We start from the raw sequence: 12,865 nt of genomic DNA, 5'->3' as shown, positions 1-12,865 counted from the left end.
CAACTGAATGATCGAGGACCCCAAATTAAATGAAAACACATTGGATCCGGGAAGTCCGTTCGTTCCAAGGATTCTGATTGTGGAAATGCTCACTTTGTGGTCAAATCGAGCAGACAGATTTCTGACCAAAGATACACCGCACTCTGGATAGTCTCTCCTTCTCCTCTGCAATCCGGTAGTCGGCACAAATCCAGAAAACACGTATCACAGTCTCATGGATAGCTTCAGTCTCGCTGTTATGTCTATTGAATGGTTTCGTAGTACGATAGGATGGACGTTTGACCTCACCATCCATCTCGGTATGAAGCTGCACCTTATTATTTACCTGCGCCGTGCTTTCCCTGTCGCTGTTACACTTTATTCTGCATTTTGTTATTGCTTCACCGTGTTCTCTCCCAACACACTGTGTAATGGTTTGATCTCTATGAACAGTGAGAATGAGAAGCGTTTCACTGTATTTCGGTATATCTGACTGAAACACGTAGAACAGATTCAATTCTCACTGAGCCGGTTGCGGCAGCAGTAGGGAGCGCCGGCCTCCGGACAGCGCAGATTTTCCGAGCTGGTAATGAAAAACAGCAGAAAAATAAGAGCTGAGATCGCAGAGTGAGAGCAGTGAGAGAGGGATTCTCTGAACTCCCGTCCAAGGGAAGATTCAGACTTCTTCAGGATGGCATCTATATAAGAGACTTCACAGTGTAGTATTCGAATCAGAAACGAGAAAATATGCAGATGCTGGAAATCCAGGCAACACACACACACAAACTGCTGGAGGAATTCAGCAGGCCAGGCTGCATCATGATCCTGAAGAAAGGTTTCAACCGTATACCCTATTCCTTAGATGCTATTGTACGTTTCCTCTTGTGTTAGACAGAAAAAAAAAACTACCTGATCACTCGTGTTCCTGGGTGGGCTCGAACATCCAAACGTTGTGTTAACCGCCGAACGAGCTCACTGATTGCGCCACAGGCACAATAATTTAATGAAGTACGAATAAGTCATCAATTTCAATTGAAATGCGTTTTCCTTTTAAACGATGCATAATGTGCTACATTTGTGCTTTAAAAGACGAGGATGGATAAGCGCTGTCGAATATAGCAGAGGAGGGAATTTAGAATGCGAATGGAATATTGGGCCTTACAATGCGCTCAGAGGAGTTCACATCTAGAGACGATCTCCTTACGCTATAAAATGAACGTCAGGCCACACATTGAGTGCAGTGTAGAGTTTTGATCATATTTTATTAGGGACGTAAAGGCACTGGAAAGAGTTCGGAAAATCGTCACTAGACTAATTACAACACTGCAGGGTATGAGCTATGCAGAAAGATTAAATCTTTTTAGCCTGAAGTTGACGAGGGATGAGAGGAGATACAATAAATGTCATTCAGAATCATTAAGGGTGGGAGGTAAGTTGGATGCCAGCTAATACTTCAAAGCTAATCCATCAACAAGGTAAATGGGGACCACAAGTAGATAGTGGTTAACGGGAGATTTCAGATTAACATCGGGGAAGCAATTTTGTACACAATTATTTAACAGGTACAAAATGAGCCCACACGCTCACATTGTATCATAGATGGAAAGGTAGAGAATGAAGCACATACGCTCACACTGTACTTAGAGACAGACAGGTACAAAATGAGCCTCACACTCTCTCATTGATACCAGGCACTAACAGGTACAGAATGAACCCCAGAGTCTCACACTGCAGCAGGCAGGACCAGGAGATACAGGGTGAACATCACAATCCTGCAATATACGCATCTGTTTTTTGTTTGTTTTTTCCGCCTACTTGTCGATTTAGCTATCTGTCAGTGCCTATCGGCCTCTTTCCTCTCTGTCTCCTGCATCTAATGTTTTTACCTCACGCTTGTCTTTCTCGCGTTAATTTCCAGTCACCTCGCATCTATTCACCAGCATTTTGTGTGCGTTGTTGTTTGAACTTCCAGCATCTGCAGATTTCCTAGTGTTTACTCCCTATTTCGAGTATTTATTTTTTTATTAATTAATCGGTCTGCCCCTTTCTTTGCCGATTGAAATATTTCTTCTCAATTTATTTTCACATTTGTCAGATCTGAGATGTCCATTAAAGACTGTTGCATCAGCAACATCACACACACAATGCTGGAAGAACTCAGCAAACTTCGTTTTCTTGTTTTGGATTGTCGGCATCCGCAGATTTTTCTCGTGTGTTGTACAGTAGCAACGTGTTCAATTGACTGTTTTCATCTTGACCTCGGTCTCCCTATTGTGTCTTTGCTCGAATCTCTATTTGTATGTTTTGAATTAAATTGACTTCATTTCATCCTTCATATACATCAGGTGTACAAATATTTACGTTGTATCTCCGTCTGAATCTGTCAATGTGCAATTTATAGTAATTTATAATAAATAGTATGCACAACAGCACAGTCACCATAACATAGAAATTACAACTGTACAATTGTGTTGTCTGTGTGTGCGTGTGTGTGCGTGCGTGTGTGTGTGTGTGTGTGTGTGTGTGTGTGTGTGTGTGTGTGTGTGTGTGAGAGAGAGAGAGAGAGAGAGCAGTTTGAAGCTGATGGACTAAAGGGCAATTCAAAACAGCAAGGACAAATGTAGGGATCGGACAGTGCCGCTCGTCTCCGTTCAGATGTAAATAATTAGCTGCTCCGTGACAAATCTAATTTTTTGAAATTAAATCGGTCAGTCTTATTTCCACAAGAGACACTGCCGAGGTAAAGCCAAATTATTTTGATGCATTTGTTTCCAATCGCCCCAATATTTGCATTAGAGACAATGGTATTGAATTAAAGTGTTTGCTCAAACAACGGTAGCTAAATAAGTTAGTGAGGTATATAACCTTATCTCTGGTGACAGATCCTCTGTATAAATTAGGGCCGTTTAGAATGCATCTCCTATTTTGTTGCGGTTGTGAATACAGGAGCAGCAGAGATCGCAGATTCTCAGTGAACTGGTTTATCCGGTCATCTTGCGGATAGGAGCAGTTTACTACCCTTTTATTTCAGCCTTTGGAATTCCCGGTAAGCCGATGTGTCAGCTGAACTGAGTGGATTTTGAAGTTTAACTCCAATGTGATTGATTCTGCCGCTGATTTGAACTGTCACATTCTAGTCCCGGTATTCTGCATTTCAAGAATGGAGTGGAAACACCGGGAGTATAGATGCTGGGAATTAGATCTAAAAAACATACTGCTGCAGGAATTCAGCGGATCTGCCAATTTCTGTGGGACTGAGCGTGTCACGCAGCATTCCTCCAGCGGTTCGTGATCAATAAAGGGACGTTCGGTTCTCGGTGCGTTCGGTCTTGTAGCAGCTGCACTGCATTTGCAAATATAGTCTTTATATAGCCCGCGGAGATTACACCAAATGATTCTCTGCATTTGTATGTGAGCGGTCTTCTGAGTGTAAAACTCACTTCGCCTAGCGGGGTGATAACCCCCGGGCCGGTTAATCTTGTTTGGGTGGATGCTGCGCGATGTGTCCCCTGTTACAATTCAGTACGGAAATCACAAACAATACACAATATACGATTAAACGATTAGGCTTTACTTTGACTATATGATTAGTAGAGAAACAAAATATAAAAGAAAAAACTCGCAAATCTTATTAAACTGTTTGTGCACAAAGTAGTTGGAGCTCACTCATGGGTCGATTGATCCCAATTTACCTCCTTCGGCCAATCGCTCCGAATCTCTCTCTCTCTCTCTCTCTCTCTCTCTCTCTCTCTCTCTCTCTCTCTCTCTCTCTCTCTCTCTCTCTCTCTCTCTCTCTCTCTCTCTCTCTCTCTCTCTCTCTCTCTCTCTCTCTCTCTCTCTCTCTCTCTCTCTCTCTCTCTCTCTCTCTCTCTCTCTCTCTCTCTCTCTCTCTCTCTCTCTCTCTCTCTCTCTCTCTCTCTCTCTCTCCCCCTCTCCCTCTCTCCCTCTCTCCCTCTCTCTCATGATGGACAACTCAATTAAACCGTTGTTGAGTCAATTAAAACACCGACGTGGCACTTCATAGTTCTAAGTACTGTGGATGTTTTTTTTATATTATATCTACATCTGACATTGTTACAGACAGCTGATCACGGCTCCGAGTTTGCTGCTGGACGTTGACTTCCTCTTCCCTGTGATGTGTTCAGTGGGAGGCATCATGTCTGTCTGTGAGGTTGTGTCAGACTGCGCTATATCTGTTGGAATCAGTGAATGTCCTGTTGTAAAGTCAGTGAGGTGGCAAATACTGGAATAGGATACAAACTCGAAAATGCTGGAAACACAAAGAACGCAGCTTGTATGGAAAGAGAAACCAGTTAACACCAGTGTCAGGGGTCTCTCTGAGAACAGGTCTGAGGAGAAATATTTTAACTGTTTTTCCACATATTCTGTTTTACCTGGATGAGCGTTTCCAGCATTTCCTGTTTTTGTTCCGTCCTTCGGCTTTTCTGTCGCTGACAGTGATTGCCATGGAAGTTGATGATTGTCTAATAGACGAATCACACCGTGAGCGTCCGGATTTATTTATTTCATTCAGACAAGATGCGGAAGTTGCCGGTAAAAAAGTTCCATCCATTATTGACTCCGTGGAGGTTGCTCTCCAGTTTTAGAACTCCGCTGCCACTTCACATTTCTGCCATCTGTAAGGAATCCGTATTCAGATCATATTGACTTTATTTTAGTGTGTAAAGCACTTCCCTGTCTCCGCCAGCACTGCGCCCTCTCTCGACACTCCCATCGCTAAACGCAACAATAAGTGGAAATATTACAGAATCGACTCAAACTGCTGAATTGGCTTCTGCTCAGTATTTTCTCAACTTGCTGTTTCCTGTCTCTCTTCCAGCGAACTTGGTGGCGATTGTGATCCTGTCCCGGGGAAAGTTCGGTCTCTCAAGATGTATCACTCGCTACCTGGTGGGAATGGCAGCGGCCGATCTCCTGGTCGTTATCTCGGATCCGCTGCTCTGGTGGACTGTTCAGTTTTATTTTCCCGGATCATTCCTGCGAATCACTCCTGTGTGCAGACTCGGTCAATGGTCTGTGTTAGCTAGCGCTGCGATCTCTGTCTGGCTGACTGTCGCTTTCACCATCGATCGATTTGTGGCTATTTGCTGCGAGAAACTGAAAACAAAATATTGCACCGAGAGGAAGGCGGCAGTGGTGATCGGGACAGTGAGTGTGCTGGCCTGTTTGGAGACTGTCCCCTGGGGCTTTGTATGCGGGCCTAGAGAAATAATTGATGGTGTTCCCTGGGATTGTGTTCATACACCGAGTTTCAAAAACTCTCCCGCATGGGCGGCTTTTGACCAGTTTGACTTCATTTTAACCCCTTGTGTCCCATTCTTTCTGATGTTCCTCTTGAATATTCTGACTGTCAGACGGATTCTAGTGGCCAGTCGAGCCCGCAGGGGGCTCCGGGGACAAAAGAGTGGAGAGAATGACAAGGACCGGGAGATGGAGAACCGACACAAATCCACCGTTCTGCTGTTCAGCATAACCGGTAGTTTCATGTTGTTGTGGGGAGTAATGGTGGTATTTTATATCTATAGACGCATTTCAATCAGTTTTGTTTATTCTGACACGGATCCCCGTTACATCATTCAGCATACATCCGAAATGCTGCAGATTCTCAGTTCCTGCACCAACACGTGTATTTACGCGCTGACTCAGAGCAAATTCCGTGATGAACTAAAGAATGCGGTGAAATATCCACTGAATCGGAATTTCAAGCTAATGAAACGTTAGAAATAAATGCTGTAAAGTGTTATAATTCAGCTGCCTTTATACTCCCTATTCTATCCCCCCACTTGTGGGTAAATGGAAACAATGAGATGAACAGAGTAACAAAATAGATGCGAGACAATCTGCAGATGCTCGAAATACAAAACAACACAAACAAAATCAGATCCTGGTGAAAGGTGTGAGCCCGAATCATCGACTGTTTGCTCTTTTCCTCACAAACAAATGCTGGAGGAACTCAGCAGGCCAGATATCATCTACGGAAAACAGTAAACTGTCGACGTTTCGGGCTGAGACCCTTCATCAGAGTCCTGTCAGTTGTTTACTCTGTTCCACTTTGTGTGCGTTACCTCACCTCACGTCCCGCACCGTTAAATTGAAGCTTGAGGCGAACCCGTTATCCCTGCTTACCGGTTCTGTCAAAACTGCCTGATTTTGGAGTATATTTTCGGCTGTATCAACAACTCCTGCTCCTGTCATAACATGTCCTTTCCTTCACCATATTTTTCTCCTCTTTCTCTACCTGCGGGTTCTCCTTCTTACTGCCATCTTGACTATTTGTCTGTCACAGAATTTAACTTTTTTTTTACAATTGAAGACAAAGTACCGTTAGGTTCAAGTCGCTTTGTCAGAGATAGAGAGATCGAGGAAATGAGCGCGAGCAGCAGATAGTCCAAGAGCGCTCGAGGGAGAGCACGTGTGAGAGACAGTGCATGGAGATGGCGCTAGAGGAGCGCAACGCAGAGGCAGAGAATGAAAGGGAGAAAGAGAGAGAGACAGATAGTAAAGCGAATGAGACATCGTGAGGGAGACAGGGAGAGAGAGAACAGTCTGCGTGACGATGTCGAATCCATGTTTCCTGTCCAACACATCTCACGTTGGCTGTTTTAGGTGGATGATAAGTATTATTTTGAATTACGTACTGCTACCACAGTAGACATTTCTCTTTTCTTGTGTATTAAAATCGAAGTTATTTGTTTCAAAACGTTTTCAGACACTTTGTTTGCGAATGCATATGTAAATACCCTGAATTTAAAAAAAAAATAATACAATGGATGCATTTTAAAACATTTTTCATTACAAAAAGGCTATTAGAACGCACATGAATATACAGGGTGGGAAGGGAACGAATCACATGTAGCGCTTTAGCTGGGGGAGGTGGACGCTTTCCGGAATATCTGTGGAAATGAGTGCAGGATTGCGCATTACCTCAATCATGCCAGGCTTAAGGACTTCTCTGGGAAAACACAGATAAATCTGAAAGTGCAGGGTGAACAGCCACAGGTCGTTGTCCTTTTAAGAACTAACAATAGAGAAACAAGATCCTGCAAACACAATTTAGGGAGTTGGGCAGAACATTTAGAAGTAGGAACTTTGCGGTGGGGATTTCAGGATTATCCCAGTGCCGCACGCTTGCGAGGTAAGAGATAGTAAATTGGTGCAGTTGACTGTGTGGCTAACAATCTGGTGCAGGACGGAGGGCATCAGGCACACTGATCTTTGGACTGTCTTCCAGGATAAGTGGGACTGGTGTAGGGAGGATGGGTTATACTGAAGCGGAACTGATATTCTCACAGGGATGCTTGTTGGAGCCGCCCTGGTGATTTTTAAGATGTGGCGTTGGGGTGTTGGGATCCTGAGCTACGGGTCAGTAAAGCAGAAGGTAGAGATGAGATCCAAGAATCCCAAAAGGATGTTAAGATGGAGCCACGTTAATGACTGCAGTGGCACCGAGGAGCAGAAGTGTGTGTGTGTATGTTTTTTTTTACAGTGCAGTGTGCAGAATAGTTAATGCAGACGTAAGTAGAGTCTGGCTGGATCAATGCATGGTACAGTGATTCATCCATTACAGAGATGTGGTTGACAGAAGCGCAGGACTGATGTCGAAACATTCAGGATTCATATGATTCAGACAGTGCAGGGGGAGCTAAAACAGGGTGAGAAGCTGCACAGCTGAACACACACACACACACAGGATTGATGTCATCCAAGAGGCCATCTAGTATGACAATGTAGGTAGAACTTAGGAATACGAATGTTGCAATCACTGTGATGGCGCAATACTGCAGGTCCCCTAATAGCCAGTTAGAAAGACGAACATATACGTCATCAGGTTATGTGGTAATGTAAAAGCAATAGAGTAGCTGTAGTGGGTGAATAATCTCCACAGGATGACTACAACTCGCTTACCACCTGAGGCTTCGATGGTGCATTATTTGTTAACTGTGTTCAGGAAGGTTTCCAGCAACAATATATAAGTGATCCACCAGGGAAGGGAACATACTTGGCACAGTATTGGGAAATGAGCCTGGCAAGATGATAGGAGTTTACTTGGAAAAGATTTACAGACTGTAATTCTGCAGGATTTTAGTTGGTTATTGATAAGGATAAGTCTGGACCTACAGATGGATGAATGTAAATTTGTGGAAGGCAAATTACAGTAGAATTGGGCAGGAATTATAGAGAGCAGTCTGAGAGCTGATGTTACTGCTTGTTACTGGATGTATCTGATGTTAGCTGATGTCTGATATGCGAGGGTCACTTATGGTCGACCTCGTGAGGATTCAGGAGTTCCCTGTCACTGTGAAGAACGTAGATAAGCACGGGGACATTCATGAACTTAGATATAACCATATAACCATATAACAATTACAGCATGGAAACAGGCCATCTCGGCCCTTCTAGTTCGTGCCGAACGCTTACTCCCACCTTGTCCCACTGGCCCGCACTCATTCCTTGCCTGTTCATATGCCTATCCAATTTTATTTGAAATGACAATACCGAAACTGCCTCTACCACTTCTACTAAAAGCTCGTTCCACACGGCTACCACTCTCTGAGTAAAGAAATTCCAACTCGTGTAACCCTTAAACTTTAGCCCCTTAACTCATTTCCTGTTGTTTGAATCTCCCCCACTCTCAATGGAAAAATCCTATCCACGTCAACTCTATCTATCCCCCTCATAATTTTAAATGCCTCTAGCAAGTCCCCCTCAAACTTGCACGCTCCAAAGAATAAGTTGATGAGAAATATTGTACTTTTTTAAAGAAGTAATATGCGACAAATATAAGGTATAGAAAAGCTGAATTTGGATAGAGCATTGGAGAAACTTATAGGAAGCAAGAAACAAGTCAGTCTGGGAATCAGGAAAGTGAACTTTGAACAGGAAATGTCCTCTCTGAGGCGGATCAAGAAGAATCTCAAGGCATTTTATGCATGCACTAAAAATAATAGCATACTGGGGAGAGGACAGGACCTCTCAAGGACAAAGGTGTTTATACCTAGAGACAGTTAGCAGACGAGGTAGAAAATGAACACATTGCATTCATTGGCTTTCAAGTAGAAGGACAAGGAGAAAGCGACATCAGAAAAGTGGTATGGTGATATTTTCTGGCGTGTTGATACTAAACAGGAGACGATTTTGGGTTTCTCAGATCATTTAGATAGATAAATCCTTTGGGGAATTCAGTACACAGCCCGCATTCTGTTAACTATGATGTTTAAATTGTCGGCACCGTACTGTAATGACACAGATCTTAGCAACATCTGGCCCGTAGTGCAAGGCGAAGGGGAGTGTCTATCTCTGGTATAAACATGATCTGCATTATCTCCCGCCAAGGTTGTGTCCTTCCTGCCGGCATGAACATCCAACTCACTGACCTCCGTTGATCCCCCGGCCCCCCATCCTTACCCCCATCCCTATCCATTATTTTAGTCTGGTTCTCTTTCTCTCTCTTTTTCCCCCCTCACTATAATCTCTCCCCCCAGCCCTACCTTTCTTTCTCTTTTATTTCCCATAATTCTCCACCTTCCCCCTTGTCCATTTCCCTCCAGCCTAACACTTCCCAGCTCTCTACTTTATCCCTCCCCTACTTCTTATCCCCCATCGGCCATCCCATGTTACTTCACTCCTGATGAAGGGTTTCGGCCCGAAACGTCATTATTACCTCCTCCCATAGATGCTGTCTGGCATGCTGAGTTCTGCCAGCATTTTGGGTTTGTTATAATAACTGGACCTTTATTACCAGGACACAGAACAATAAATCTCTCAGCACTATGCAGTGAGCACAAGGACGTGTACACCTCCAGCACTCCACCGTTGAACAGTAGCATAAATCCGACACTTGAAGGACAGACACCTGTACAATGCTGATAATGGACTGCAGTTCATGGACACTATCTAACCTTTCCCGCCCACGGGGCATTTTTAGGGGAATATATAAAAAAAGATCAATAAATGATATTTGCTTCAGTTTCCAAAGACTTTAGAAATGCCTCCGGCAGAAAAGGGCACAGCAATGTAAGCAGGTTATAGAAAGTTGTAAAAGCAACAGAGCAGTGTGTCACTAAGTTTCCCAATATTTACTGAGATTTTCTTAATGTGTAGACTCAGAGGATTGGAATTTGTTGGCATCCTGGAAAGATTAACCAGCATTTACAGACTATTGTCACAGGAAAGCAGCATCCATCATCAAAGGGACCATCATCCAGGTGACGCACACTTCTCGATGCTGCCATAGAGAATTAGAGGAGCTTCAGGTCCCACAGTAGCAGGGTAAGGAATAGCTATTAACCCTCAATGTTCAGGCTTTTAAAGCAGAGGAGATTATTTCACTCAAAACAACAATGAATTTTCATTCCGGGGCTCCACAAATCATTTCAGTGATAGTTACTTCGAATTTATTATCAATTATTTTCTTTGTTTATTTACACAATTTATTCTCTTTGTTGCCTTTTCTACATTGGTGTTTTGTCCGTCTTTGTTATGTGCAGTTTTTCATTGATTCCTTTGCGTTTCTTTGTAATTACTGTGACATTTGCACTTTGACAGCAGATTTTCTTTCAACATTCAACTTCACAGAAACTCTGTTGTGAGGAAGAACGACAAAGATCAAAATCTAAGAATATTGAATGATCAGAGATGTTGCAAATGCTGTCAAAATGAAAAGGAACCCTGAGGAAAATTTAGGAAGTGGAAATTTGACAATGCCATTGATGAATGTGTAGCAATAATCAAATTAAACAAGGAATCTGCAGTGCTGAATGATGGTGGCGGATGTGAAACGATTTTGCTGAGAAAGACTGGTGATAATTCCAATCATCCTGTGCATACATTCAAAAACGCAAGGGCACCACAGAGAAAGCAGGAATGTTGACAACTCATTGGGGGAGGAGTGAAAGCATGTCTGTAGCCAGAGAAAGTTGTCAGATCACCAAATAAGTAGATCACACCAGTATTCATCAAACAGAAAGTGGTGGAGCAAAGAATGATGAAGAAGGATACGCTGATATTCCAATGATAACAAGCTGGTGGGAGTATCAGGATTCTCAAATAACACGATAATGGAAATATCACCAGGACTCAATAGGATCATCACCTTGAAAGAGTGAGGGAAGATTGCAGATTGCTGGGGTTTTCACAGAGATCATTGTAATTTATTTTTTGTTACACATGTTTCTGCAAAGGGCTGCAAAGCAGACAACATTGCTTGCCAGTTTAACAAGAGTTATAGTAACACACTACGAAAGTAAACAGTTGACACAAAAAATAGTGCAGTTCTGAATAGTGGAGAAGAATGCCAAGGGAATTGGCAGAACACAGGCCTGCAGGCAATGTGGGCAGAAAATGGCAGATGAAGTGTTGTTCTCTAGAAAGTCAAATGTCTGAGGTTTTCTACAGAATCCCTCTCTCTATTGGAGTAGCTGTAACGACAGTTATGCCAGTGACATGCTCTGCCTCAGGATGTGGGAAATCAGGGATTCTGTCAGTGTCCCTGATACTTCACATGAGGGAAGTGTACAGGCTACAGCTCCTGACTGATCTTGGGAAAGAAATGGACGTGGAGATCAACCAACCAAGGATCATCTAGGACACTGAAAACAGATCATTAGTAAGATAGTCACACCTAAGATGCAGGTTAATGATAAGTTCGGGGAATGCTGGTGATAGGGGGAATAATTAGACAGTATAGGGTCGCCCCGTGGCTGTTCTCCTGATAACAACTACATGGTCTGAACACAGATGGGTAATGACACAACAGCAGCAGCCAAGGTGTTGACACTAACAGTGTCTCTGATGCCCAGAAGGGAAGGCAGAGGACAGGCAGGACAGTAGTTGAGAGAAGACTCAAAATTCAATGTCTTTTAAAGAAATACCAAGATGGTGTGCTGCCTCCTGAGTAGCAAGAACATAAATGAATATGTGTGGCTGCTGAAAATTCTCAGGTGCTGGAGGTGCATATTACCTGTTAAAAAGTGTTTTGAGCTCCTACATAGCGACTATAGGAAGTTCGGAAAGACCTCAAAAAACACAGCTTCGAGTAGTAATCTCCAGATGACACCCACTACCACATATTGGAATGATGTTTCAGCTGAATATGACTGAGAGACTGATGCACGGGACAGGATTCCTTCAGTGGTAGGAAGACCTGAACACAAGACATGGATTTCCCTTGAACTGGACGGGGACCAATATGCTGCAGATCTGCTCGATATAGAGTAAATGGGAGTGGCAGTCAGTGTGATCCTGCGCAGGAGATAATACTATCACTAATGAGATTAGTCTACAGGATAGATTGGAACACAGATAATGGGGAGTAATGTCAATTGGTTTAAACAGCAAACGCTAAGTACACTGCAGATGCTGTGGTCAAATCAAGACGTACAAAAAAGCTGGATGAACTCAGCAGGTCGGGCAGCATCCGTTGAAAGAAGCAGTCAACGTTTCAGGTCGAGTCCCTTCGTCAGTACTAAAGAAGGATGGGGCAGGGGCCCTATAAAGAAGGTGGGGGTGGGTAGAAAACCAGTCAAAGGAAAGATCAAGGGGTGGGGGGGAAGCAGGGAGGGAATAGGCAGGAGAGGGGAAGAAGGAATCTAAGGGGTAAGCACTATGGGCAGTAGAAGAAGGCGGAGTCATGACAGGTGATAGACAGCTGGAAGAGGAGACAGAGTGAAGGTGGGATGGGGGAAGGGAGAGTGAGGGAATTACCGGAAGTTGTGCAATTCGATGTTCATACCAAGGGGTTGCAGACGACCCAGACGGTATATGAGATGTTGTTCCTCCAACCGAAGTTTGGCCTCATCATGGCAGTAGAGGAGGCCATGTATGGACATATCCGAATGGGGATGTGAAGGAGAGTTAAAGTGAGTGG

This window comes from Hypanus sabinus, chromosome 31 (assembly GCF_030144855.1).
Source record: "Hypanus sabinus isolate sHypSab1 chromosome 31, sHypSab1.hap1, whole genome shotgun sequence".
NCBI classification, from domain to species: Eukaryota; Metazoa; Chordata; class Chondrichthyes; order Myliobatiformes; family Dasyatidae; genus Hypanus; species Hypanus sabinus.
This window is presented reverse-complemented; position numbering follows the sequence as displayed.